This window comes from Neophocaena asiaeorientalis, unplaced genomic scaffold, assembly GCF_003031525.2.
Source record: "Neophocaena asiaeorientalis asiaeorientalis breed wild unplaced genomic scaffold, Neophocaena_asiaeorientalis_V1.1 scaffold242, whole genome shotgun sequence".
In the NCBI taxonomy this organism is placed as follows: domain Eukaryota; kingdom Metazoa; phylum Chordata; class Mammalia; order Artiodactyla; family Phocoenidae; genus Neophocaena; species Neophocaena asiaeorientalis.
In genome coordinates this window covers 7,677,463-7,690,739 of record NW_020172451.1, presented here as the reverse complement: position 1 = coordinate 7,690,739, position 13,277 = coordinate 7,677,463, and the positions used below count along the sequence as shown (strand labels likewise).

At 42.8% G+C, this 13,277-nt stretch overlaps 1 non-coding gene across 1 annotated transcript; it reads right to left on the bottom strand.

Annotated features, from left to right (window-relative positions):
• Positions 1–11,581: 11,581 nt before the first annotated feature.
• On the bottom strand, positions 11,582–11,688 carry LOC112394740 (U6 spliceosomal RNA). The gene has a single exon (XR_003002195.1). It is a non-coding gene; the product is annotated as a U6 spliceosomal RNA (small nuclear RNA).
• Between the last annotated feature and the right edge of the window lie 1,589 nt (positions 11,689–13,277).

The window sequence follows — 13,277 nt, the reverse complement described above, 5'->3', positions numbered from 1 at the left end:
AAGAACACTGAAATTTGTGTCTAGCTGTGCCACGCTGGCTGTGTGACCTTGGGCAGGTGGCATCAACAGGGGAGGGGCTTGTACAGCAAGCTGTGGAGAGCAACTCAAGAATGAAGGACCACCACTCGGCTCATGGCTGAGCCTCTCGTTGGACACACCATGCCTCCCTCCTTCCTACGCAGGCCCTTTCCTGTGGTGATCTCTGCATCTGATAGGCAAGGAGGAAGACAAGAGAGAAAGAATTCTACCTAGCAGTGTGAACTCAGACAGGCACTGGGTGGCCATTTCTATGTGCTTTTTTGAGGTAAAGAAGATTTAATGATAGAGTTTACAGAACACCAAATACAGCCCCAAACTCCTGCCACTTAAGCCAACCTAGGTGGACGAGTATCAGGAGACTAAACAGCTGTGTGGTTGCCTTGGCAACCACATTTGTTAGCGATTAAAACCTCAGAGCCACAACACAGAGAAAACTGCAACCTACCACCTGTTTGCACATTGAAACCATCAGGCAGAGCCCTGGGTGTTCAGGGAGAGAACCTCTGGGAAGGAGCTGGGTGATTTCTCTTGATACGAGGAGCAGGGAGTGCTGAGCACCCATTCACCAGTGCAGCAAAGAAATAACCCCACGTGACAGCCTGGGCCCCTGCTCAGAGGGTCAGGTCACCTCACTGTGGGATACTGGGGACCGACAGGACTTTGTCTGTCTTGGCTGAACCCATCCAGGTGTGTAGGCAAGAGTTCAGACCTTCCTACACTAAAATCAGGTCAGATGCCCTCGTGGACTTGCTGTGTCAGAATGACCAGAGCAATCTGGGGCACGAACCCGTGTCCCCTGCATCGGCAGGCGGACTCTCAACCACTGTGCCACCAGGGAAGCCCACCACCCACTTTTTAACTAGAAAATGCTCTATAACATGGAAGTGGGGACTCACCTATAATCACAACCACTTAATACAATGAGTTTTTCATGGTGCTGGGTTACCTTGTCCCCATATCATTTTGATGTCCGTCCATAGAGCAGATGAACCTTAACCGCTGGGTGGGAAGCCCCTTTCAGATCTGTCCCTGCCCACATCTGACATCAGTTCTGCTCTGTTTTATTCCAAGGCAAAGAGATCCTGCCTCGTCTGAATTCTGAGTTGGCTGTGCATGGGTGAAAACAATCAATTAAGGCCCTGCCATGTAGTTTGGGACGAGCCACTGTACACTGGACCCCAGAAATTCTTCCCCAAATATTCTGGCCCATAAATCAGATTATTGTTCAAGAGCTGTTATGATTTCATTTCTCTCCTTAAAATTAATTTTTTTTATTTCTTGGTTTTCATTGTAAAACTAATATTACCTTGCAGAAGAAAATTTGGTAACTCAACTGTACACTTTTTTGTGTATTTCCTTATAGTCTTTTTTCCCCTTTATTAGGTATATTTATTTTTTAAATATGATTTTACTCATATTGTTCGTGTAATTTTTTTAAATTAATTAATTTATTTTTATTTATGGCTGTGTTGGGTCTTCGTTTCTGTGCGCGGGCTTCCTCTAGTTGCGGAAAGTGGGGGCCCCTCTTCATCGCGGTGCGCGGGCCTCTCACTATCGCGGCCTCTCTTGTTGCGGAGCACAGGCTCCAGACGCGCAGGCTCAGTAATTGTGGCTCACGGGCCCAGTTGCTCCATGGCATGTGGGATCTTCCTGGACCAGGGCTCGAACCCGTGTCCCCTGCATTGGCAGGTGGACTCTCAACCACTGCGCCACCAGGGAAGCCTGTTCGGATAATTTTTTATTTTTCTTTTTTAACTTGGCATTATAAAAAAGCATTTTTACTTAGAAAAATAAGCCTTTTTGTAAAACAAGCTTTTACATACATAAGCATGTATAATGGCAGCCACTTCAATTTCACAGCCATACTTTTAAAGGCAGCATAGGGAAAAAGTAATTCTTTTTCTTACAGTTTTGTGCTATGTGAAGGAAAACTGCACTCACTTTTTATATTGATATTGAGGAGAAAGTCACACTAAAAAGTGTGTATATTCATTTAGTTTTTAAAGTGCTTACAAATAAAGTTTGTTTTAAATGAAACCTTTTTGCATCGAGTGACATAATTTTTCATCCTTAATTTTAAATTATGGGAGACTTTTCCACCAAATGGAAAAGCAGCTGTGGTAGGTAATATATGAACAACGTACGCATATTTAGTGTGTTTGTGTGTGCCTTTTATAACCACGAGTTAATTTTTTTTCAAATTAATTTTTTTATTGAAGTATAGTTGGTTTACAATGTTGTGTTAGTTTCAGGTGTACAGCAAAGTGATTCAGTCATACATACATTTTTTTTCAGGTTCTTTTCCCTCATAGGTTATTACAAAATATTGAATATAGTTCCCTGTGCTCTATAGTGGGTCCCTGTTGGTTATCTATTTTATATATAGTAGTGCATACATGTTAATCCCAAACTCCTAATTTATCTCTCCCCCTGCCAGTAGCTACTTTTGCTATTTCATTTCCCTCTACTTCATGAGACAAACATTTTAATTACAATGATTGAATATTTATAAGTATTTAAAAGATATTTATTTGGGACTTCCCTGGTGGCGCAGTGGTTGAGAATCCACCTGCCAATGCAGGGGACCCGGGTTCGAGCCCTGGTCCAGGAAGATCCCACATGCCACGGAGCAACTAAGCCCGTGCACCACAACTACTGAGCCTGCGCTCTAGAGCCCGCGAGCCACAACTACTGAAGCCCACACGCCTAGAGCCCGTGCTCCACAACAAGAGAAGTCACCGCAACAAGAGAAGCCCACGCACCGCCACGAAGAGTAGCCCCGCTCGCCGCAACTGGAGAATGCCACGCGCAGCAACGAAGATCCAATGAAGCCAAAAATAAATAATAAAATAAATTTATAAAAAGAGAAAAAACATGTGCATAGCCATTAGCTGTTTATAAAGTTCTTGAATGTGTGTGCTCCCTTCCGATTCTCACATCTTTCCATTTTAAAAAAAAAGATATTTATTCGATGTTAAGGTAAGATGCAATTTACAACATCAATGTAAGAATTTAATTTTTAAAATAGATTTGAAGGGTATACTAATCAGAAATGATAAGGCAATAGATGCAACAACTGAAAGTTAACAATTAGAGAACAGCATGATGGGATATCCACTATTTTGACAGCATGCTAAGTAGCCATGAGAATCATGGCTCATGCAAATGAGAATCATAAAGACAGTGTCGCAACATGAAAAACCACTCCTGCTACATTATGTGAAAAAGCAGAACAAGAAATTTCATGTGCCCCTATGATTGGTTAGCACAACGCCTAGCACTCAGGAACTACTCACTACATATTATTAATTAGTTGTAATAATGTAAAACTATGTATATGCCCCTGGAAGAGACGATGAAAGGACCACACCAAGAATAACTGTGATTTTTGTGCTGAAGGGGTGTAATTTTTTTCACTCTGTAAATTATATTCTCCAAATAAAAATTTGACAATACAAAACCAACAACCCGATTTAAAATAGAATAGAAAAATGGACAGAGGATATGGATAGATGGTTCTCATAGTGAAAAAACGAATGATCCAAGCGAATGAAAAAATGTTCAGTCTGCCTCATAATAAGAGAAACATACGTCATAATTAGCCTGACATACGCTTTTGAAACTATCAGATCGGCACAGTCCAAAGAATTTGAAAACACTGTGTCGCAAGAGTAGAGGGAAACAGCTGCTCTCATACCTTGTTTATGAGACTGTAAGATGGCACAATTTATGGCTAGCAATTTGGTTATATTTACTAAAATTTTAAGTGGATGCACCCTTGATCCACTAATACAACTTCTAGGAATTTATTCCACAATCTACTTACACTTTTGCCTAACAACATGAAAAAGTCTATATACTGCAGCATCGATCTAATATCAAATGCTAGAAACAGTCTAAATGTCCACTAATAGGGGATTTGCTTAAATAGTCCACACAAAGGATCACTCTATAGCCTTTAAAAGTGGGGTGGGGTGGGCAGGGGCTAAGGGTATTGAAATGAACAGGGTTCAGGGTGTGTTAATGAAGTGATGGGAACGAGGTGTAGAATGGTGTGTCCAGTGTGTTCCCTTTCTGTGAATAAGAAAGAAGCATGTTAATCAGGCACAGACTGTCTCCAGAAAGATGCACAGAAGTCTCTGCTATGGCACCTGGGCCAGAGTGGGACAGAGTCCCTAAGAGTGGGAATGACACTTTGCATCATAAATCTTTTTTGTGACTTTTGAATTCTGTAGCTTTCGTACATGTAACCAATTCAAAAACTAAACTAACACCGTATTGATTTTTAAAATTTGAAAATGTTACCACTACTCTTTTTTAAAAAAACCATGATCCTCTAAAAGTTTTCTTAATCCAGGCTTGCAGAGGTCACCTGGTTCAGTGGAACAGAAGCGAGAGGGTTTTGAGGTCCCATTTCTGGTTCAGCCTCTGACTCAGTGGGTCTCAGTGACTAGTTTCATTCTGAGCCTTCCTTTCTCATCAGTACAGCAGTGGAATTGGTTTAGGTAATCACTAAAGTCCCTTTCACCCTATTATGAGTACCTTTGAAAATATGTTTTACAAATAAGAAGATATCATTCACAAACATTTGTTAAAGCAAACATTTTATTGAAGTATATAGCACACAGGAAAGCACACAGATTGTAAGTGTCCAGCTTGGTGAATAAAGTGAACATACCCAGGTAACAACCCACACCTAGATGGATGGCAGAACATCACCCACACCCCCAGAAAGCCCTCCCAGTCACTACCGGGACCCAGGGCTACCATCCTCCCCACCCCACAGATTACTTTTGCCAGGGACAATTAAAAGCAAATCACTCCAGCACCTAAAACAACTGTTTCCACGTTTGCACTTTTCCTTCCATTCTTTTCAAGATGTAAACAAGTGGTGATGATTGCCAGAAGGTAGTTGACACCCACGTTTGTTTCCACCACCTGCCAGTTCTTTGCCATGAGGAATCTAACGGCAGAGAATGGTTAATACTCTTCTCCTTTGCGCTGCCTATTACGATGTTAAAGGGAAAATGCCATTACAGACATTTCTAGACAAATCACACGGGAGCAAAGCAAACACGTGGATGAACGGTCTGGAATGCACCCTCATCAGATAATGGAAAAATCCAGGCTGTCTTCTGGTGCCCTGCACTAACATACCCCGGGGCGGGTGTCCTAGTCCCCCGGGTGGTGGTCCCCCTGCCTCTGCCCGGTGGCCGCCGGCGGGCAGCGCGGAGCGTGTGTTCTGCGCATTCGTGGAATCCGCGGGATTAGCTGGCTTCCCCTGCGCCTCGGTGTTCGCCGCCAGGACCGAGGCAAGACGCGCGCGAGGGGCCTCCGGCTGGAGACGCGGGCTCGCCGGTCCCCGCCAGCCCCACGGCGTGTGATCGAGTGACTTTCATGTCAGACTTTCCAGGTCCCGGCTCGGCTTATACACGTAGCCTCCCCCTGGACGTCCACATTGCATCTGCTGTGCAGCGTCTGTTGTGTCGAAAGACCTCTGCGGATTTGACGAAAGTTTGCCCAGCAAGGCTACAAAGCCGCCACCCTTGGCTTGAATGGAATGGGTGGGGTGTGGGGGGCGGGGGGAGTGTTTCTGAGGCCCTGCCTGCGCCCCCGCCCCGCTCCCACCCCCGGCAGCAGCCGCCAGCCACGCTGGTCGGCTTGTGTCGTCAGTGATTTACGGCCCGCGGGGCCCAGCTGTTGGCGTGGACGCGGCAGCTGCCCAAGGTTAAGGGGGCTTTATGTGAGGTACTCGAGTCATGGGATGGCCTCAGAGCAGCTGTTCCCTCCCGAGGTCAAGGCGGTGATCATGTTGCCGATCTGCGAGCCAATACCAGCCAGGAAGAGGCTACAGGCCCCCCACCCGGCCACATGCACACACTGACCCTGCTCCAGCTAAGGCCCAGCGCTCTGCTCTGTCTCAGTCTTGGTGGCGCGTAGATGCCGGGCTGGCTGAGCTGAGCGGCTGTTTAGGGGCCGGGGCCCAGCCCTGCAGGAAGATGGTTAGTGGGAGCTGCTCCCCGTGGTCCCCAATTGTCACCCAGCCCAGGCATGCATCAAGGCAAGGGCTGAGAGCAGAAAGGAACATGCAGCTCTTCACGAAGCCCTTACTGTGTCCCAGGCCCCTGCCAAATGCTTTACTTGCATTTTGTCATCTAACTCTTGCGACAGTCCAGTGAGGTGGATTTGACTAATATACCCCGGAATCTCCTGAAAACTGAGGTTCAGAGAGGTTAAGGAAACTGGCCTAGATCACACAGCTAGCTGCCTGTCTTTGGAGCCAGAGCTTTTAACAACTAAAGTGCCCACTATGTGTCAGGCAGTTTGCACAGGATACAGTATTCAATCTCCTCATCAACCCTAAAAGGCCATTCAGGAGTGAGGAAGCAGGCCCCGTGTCTTTCCTAAGGTCACTTAGGCAGTGAAGCAGCAGGGCTGAGATTGTCCTTGGCATGCTGAGCACCAAACTCTGCTCCTTTTCCTTCCCCTTCACCAAACTACACCCCCTGCTGCTTCAGGGAGGCTTCAGTGGGGCACACTGTGGACTTTTTGCCAAAGGGGGCAGACAGCTGGGGATGGGCCCTGCTTCCTGCTTGCACCTTCCTGCCCACTCCGCTGCCTGTGACCCACTTGGCCCCTCCCCCTTCTCAAAACACTCTCCTCTCTTGGCCTCAACTAGTCCTCCTCAGCTTGTCCACATCACATGCCTGTCTCCTACCCCACTGTCTGCTATTTGGCCTCCTTTCCTGAACCCCCCTCCTTTCCTCATTCCAGTGATGAAAGGTCCCAGGACTTGATCCTGAATCCTCTTACCCCTCTACTCGTCTTTCCAGTAAGAGTTCTCCCATCCCTGTCTGTGGCCTAATAACTTCCAACTTATTTCTCCTGCTCCAGCCTCTCTTCTCTGGGGCACACCCGATTGCCTCCTTGACGTTTTTTTTGTTTTATTTTTTTTTTTTAATTTATTTATTTATGGTTGCATTGGGTCTTCGTTGCTGCGCGCGGGCTTTCTCTGGTTGCGGCAAGCGGGGGCTACTCTTCGTTGTGGCGCGAGGGCTTATTGCAGTGGCTTCTCTTGTTGAGGAGCACAGGCTCTAGGCGCATGGGCTTCAGTAGTTGCAGCACGAGGGCTCAGTAGTTGTGGCTCATGGGCTCTAGAGCACAGGCTCAGTAGTTGTGGCGCACAGGCTTAGTTGCTCCGTAGCATGTGGGATCTTCCCGGACCAGGGCTCGAACGCATGTCCTGCATTGGCAGGCGGATTCTTAACCACTGTGCCACCGTGGAAGCCCGCCTCCTTGACATTTTTTAACAGCGATATTGAGATGTAATTCACATACCGTACAATTCATCCACTTAGAGTGTACAACTCTATGGCTTTCAGTATATCCACGGACTTGTGCAACCATCACCACTACAGTCAATTTTAGAACATTTTTACCACCCCCAAAAGAAACCCGGTACCCGTTAGCAGTCACTTCCCACTTCCCCCCAACTTCCACAGACCTTGGAAACCACTAATCTGATTTCTGTCTCTATGAATTTGCTTATTTCTGCACATTTCATAAAAATGGGATCATACAGGGAATTCCCTGGCGGTCCAGTGGTTAGGACTCCACACTTTCACTGCTGAGGGCCTGGGTTCAATCCCTGGTCGGGGAACTAAGATCCCGCAAGCCATTTGGCACGGCCAAAAAAAAACAAAAAACAAGACAGGATCATACAATACACTACCTTTTGTGGCTGTAGTGGTGTGGTTTTCTTTTTAACACCTATACTGGGGTATAATTGCTTTACCTTTGTGTTAGTTTCTGCTGTATAACAAAGTGAATCAGCTATACGTATACTTATATCCCCATATCTCGTCCCTCTTGCGTCTCCCTCCCACCCTCCCAATCCCACCCCTCTAGGTGGTCACAAAGCACCGAGGTGATCTCCCTGTGCTATGCGACTGCTTCCCACTAGCTATCTATTTCACATTTGGTAGTGTATATATGTCAATGCCACTGTCTCACTTCATCCCAGCTTACCCTTCGCCCTCCCCGTGTCCTTGAGTCCATTCTCTACAGTGGTGATGTTTTATGCTTTCAAGTTTCATCCAGGGCTTCCCTCATAGCACAGTGGTTAAGAATCCGCCTGCCAAGCAGGGGGTTCAAGCCCTGGTCCGGGAAGATCCCACATACCACGGAGTATCTAAGCCCACGAGCCACAACTACTGAGCCCACGTGCTGCAACTACTGAAGCCCACACACCTAGAGCCCCTTGCTCTGCAACAAGAGAGGCCACCGCAATGACAGACCCATGCACCACAACGGAGAGTAGCCCCCGCTCACCGCAACTAGAGAAAGCCCGAGCACAGCAACAAAGACCCAGCACAGCCAAAAATAAATTAAAAAAAAAAAGTTTCATCCATGTTGTAGTATGTATCAGTACCTCATTCCTTTTAATAGCCAAATAATATTCCACTGTATGGGTATACCACATTTTCTTTATCCATTCATGCACTGGTGGACATTCATGTTGTTTTCACTTTTAGTTATTATGAATAAAGCTTCTGTGAATATTCATGTGTAAGTTTTTCTGTTGATTGATATTTTCATTTCTCTTGGATATATACCTAGGAGTGGAATTGCTGGGTCATATGGCAACTCTATGTTTAACTTTTTGAGGAACTGCTAAACTGTTTTCCACAGAGCTGCACTATTTTACGCTCCTACCGTCAATGCATGAGGATTCCAACTTCTCCACATCCTCACCAACACTTGTTATTGTCTATCTTTGATTATAGCCAAACTAGTGGGCATGAAGTAGTATCTTATTGTGGTTTTGATTTGCATTTCCCTGATGACTAATGATGTTGAAAATGTTTTCATGTGTTTATTGTTGATTTGTACATCTTCTTTAAACAAATATCTGTCCAAATCCTTTGCTCACTTTAAAGTTGAGTTATCTGTTCATTTATTATTGGGTTGTAAATGTTCTTTACATGATTCTGGATACATGATTTGCAAATATTTTCTTCCATTCTGTGGAATACCTTTTCACTTTCTTTGTAGTGTCCTTTGAGACACAAAAGTTTTTACTTTTTTTTGATGTATAGTTGATGTAAAATATTATATAAGTTTCAAATATAAACATAGTGATTCAAAATTTTAAAGGTTATACTCTACTTATAGTTATTTTAAGGCTTTTAATTTAATTTAATTTATTTACTTATTTATTTTTGGCCACACCACGCAGCATGCAGGATCTTAGTTCCCCAACCAGGGATCGAACCCGTGCCCCCTGCAGTGAAAGCGCAGAGTCTTAACCACTGGACCGCCAAGGAACTCCCAAGGGTTTTTAATTTTTGATGAGGTCCAATTTATTTATTTTCTTTTGGGTGTTGTGCTTTACGTGTTATACCTAAGAAACTGTTTCCTAATCCAAAGTCATGGAGATTTAGTCCTATGTTTTCTTCTGAGGGATTTTATAGTTTTTAGCTCTTACATTTAGGTTTATGGTCCATTTTGAGTTAATTTTTGTGTATGGTGTGAGGTAGAGGTCCAGCTTCATTATTTTGCTTGTGCATTTCAGTTATTGCAGCAGAATTTCTTAAAAAGATTATTCTTTCCCTCATGAATTGTCTTGACACCCTTGTTGAAAATCAATTAACCATAAATGTACAGTTTATTTCTGAACTGTCAATTCTTGCCCAATGATCTATATGCCTTTGCTTATGCCAGTACCCTCTCAAGTTTTAAAATCAGAAAGTTTGAGTCCTCTAACTGTTTTCTTCTTTTTCAATATTGTTTTATCTATTCTGGGTCCCTGGCATTTTCATTTAAATATTAAGATCAGCTTACCAATTTCGCTTTAAAAAGCCAGCTGGGATCTTGGTGGAGATTGTATTGAATCTGCAAATTAATCAGTCAATCTTAAAATGTTAAGTCTTCTGATCTGTGAATATGTCTTTACATTTATTTACATCTGATCTAATTCCTTCAACAATGTTTTGCTATTTCCATTGCACAAGTCTTACACATCTTTTTTTAAAGCTACAGCTAAGTATTTTATTCTTTTTGTTGCTATTTTAACTTGAATTGTTTTCTTAATTTCATTTTTGGAATGTTTATTGCTAGCGTATAGAAATACAATTGATTTTCATGTATTCATCTTGTATCTTGCAACCTTGTTGAACTCATTTATTACTTCTAATAGTTTTTTAGTGAGTTCTTTAGAATTTTCTGTACACAAGATCATGTCATTTTTAAATAGAGATTGTTTTACTTATTCCATTCTAATCTGGATGACTTTTTATTTATTTATTTTATGACCTATAGTTGATTTACAATGTGTTAATTTCTGCTGTACAGCAAAGTGATTCAGTTATACATATATATATTCTTTTTCATATTCTGTTCCATTATGGTTTATCACAAGATATTGAATATAGTTCCCTGTGCTATACAGTAATACCTTGTTGTTTATCTATTCTATATATAATAGTTTGCATCTGCTAATCCCAAATTCCCAGTCTATCCCTCCCCCACCCCCCACTTTGGCAACCACAAGTCTGTTCTCAATGTCTGTGAATCTGTTTCTGTTACGTAGATAAGTTCATTTGTGTCATATTTTAGATTCCACGTATAAGTGATATTATATGGTATTTGTCTTTCTCTTTTTGACTTACTTTGCATAGTATCATAATCTCTAGGTCCATCTGTGTTGCTGTAAATGGCATTATTTCATTTTTTTTATGGTTGAGTAGTATTCCATTGTATATATGCACCATATTTTCTTTATCCATTCATCTGTCAATGGACATTTAGGTTGTTTCCATGTCTTGGCTATTGTGAATAGTGCTGCTATGAACATAGGCGTGCACGTATCTTTTTTTTCTTTCTTTCTTTTTTTTTTTTTTGCGGTACGCGGGCCTCTCACTGTTGTGGCCTCTCCCATTGCAGAGCACAGGCTCCGGACGCACAGGCTCAGCGGCCATGGCTCACGGGCCCAGCCGCTCCGTGGCATATGTGATCTTCCCAGACGGGGGCATTAACCCGTGTCCCTTGCATCGGCAGGCGGACTCTCAACCACTGCGCCACCAGGGAAGCCCTGCACGTATCTTTTTGAAGTAGAGTTTTCTCCGGATACATGCCCAGGAGTGGGATTGCTGGATCATATGGCAACTCTATTTTTAGTTTTTTGAGGAACCTCCATACTGTTTTCCAGAGTGGCTGCATCAATTTGCGTTCCCACTAACAATGTAGGAGGGTTCCCTTTTTTCCACACCCTCTTCAGCATTTGTTATTTGTAGATTTTTTTAATGATGGCCATTCTGACCAGTGTGAGGTGGTACCTCATTGTAGTTTTGATTTGCATTTCTCTAATAATTAAAAATATGGAATGCGGGCTTCCCTGGTGGCTAAAAGAGAGAAGGAAAGTTCAAAAAAAAAAAAAAAAAAAAAAAAAAAAAAAAAAAGTATGGAATGCTTTGGGAATTCCCTGACGATCCAGTGGTTAGGATTCCATGCTTTCACTGCCGAGGGCATGGCCAAAAAATATATATATATGGAACGTTTCACGAATTTGTGTGTCATCCTTGTGCAGGGGTCATACTAATCTTCTCTGTATCGCTCCAATTTTAGTATATGTGCTGCTGAAGCGAGTACCTGGATGACTTTTCTTTCTTTTTCTTGTCTGATTACCCTAGCTAGAACCTCCAAAACAACGTTTAATAGGAGTGATGACAGTGGACATCCTTGTCTTGCTCTTGATCTTAGGGGGATGTCATTCAGTCTTTCACCATTAAGTTTGATTTTAATTATGGGTTTTTCATATATTCCCTTTACTAGGCTGCAGAAACTCCCTTCTATTCTTAGTTTGCTAAGTATTTTTATTATGAAACTGTGTTGGATTTTGTCAGATGCTTTTTTCTGCATCTTTTGAGATGATCAGATGGTCTTTGTCCTTTATTCTATGGATGTGATGTATTACGTTAATTGATTTTCAAACCCCCAAGACCATCTTCAGTATCAATGATTCATAAGAAGGACTCATAGGATTCAGTATGTAGTCATACTCACAGATAAGTTTTATTATATAGTGAAAGGACACAGAGCAAAATCAGCAAAGAGAAACTGCACAAGGGGCAAAGTCCAGAGGAAACCAACACAAGCTTCCAGAGTGCTCTCCCAGAGGAGTCAACATAGGACACGCCTAATCCCTCCAACAAGTCCTGACAACATGTGAAATATTGTCTACCACGGAAGCTCATTTGAAATTCAGTGTCCAGGGTTTTTAATAAAGGCTGGTCATATAGGCATCCTTTGTCTAGCATGTATCAAAATTCCAGACTCCCAGAAGGAAAGCAGGTATTTAGCAAAAACCACATGATTTGTATAAATAGTGTAGGCATAGTGAGCTACTCTTACCAGTCCTTAAATTCACATTCCCAGATGCCAGCCAAGGGCCAACCTTGCAAGCAGGCATTTCTAAGGATATCAGTCTCAAGCTCCACATGTTAATTTTTTTCTGCATAAGATATTAAACCAACCTTGTATTCCTGGGATAAATCCCACTTGTTCATGATGTAATGGTATAATTATATACCATGGTATAATTCTTTTTATATGTTTTTGTTATTTTTTTATTGAAGTATAGTTGATTTACAATGTTGTACCAATTTCTGCTGTACAGCAAAGTGACTCAGTGATACACACATATTCATTTTTTCCTTTTTATATATTGTTGGATTCATTTTGCTAGTATTTTGTTCAGGATTTTTGTGTCTAAATTTGTAAGGGATGTTGGTCTGTTGTTTTCTTTCCTTGTGATGTCTTTGTCTGGTTTTGGTATCAGAGTAATACTGGCCTCATGCAATGATTGGGAAGTTTTCCCTCCTCTTCTGTATTTGGAAGGGTTTGTGGAAGATTGGTGTACTAGTTTCCTTTTGCTGCTGCAACAAATTACCACAAACTTAGTGGCTTAAAATAACAAACTTATTCTCTTACAGTTCTGCAGATTCAACATCCAGAAATGACTCTAAAGTGAGAAATCAAGATGTAACAGGACTGGTTCCTTCTGGAGGCTCCAGGAGAGAATCTATCTGCTCCTTGCCTCTTCCAGCTTCTAGAAGCTTCTCATGGCTATTTCCTCCATCCTCACAGCCAACTGGGTAGTAGCTTCTTGTTTAGACTCTGCTTCCTTCTTCACATGGCATTCTAACCCTGACTTTTCCATCATCCCTCTTAGAAGGACG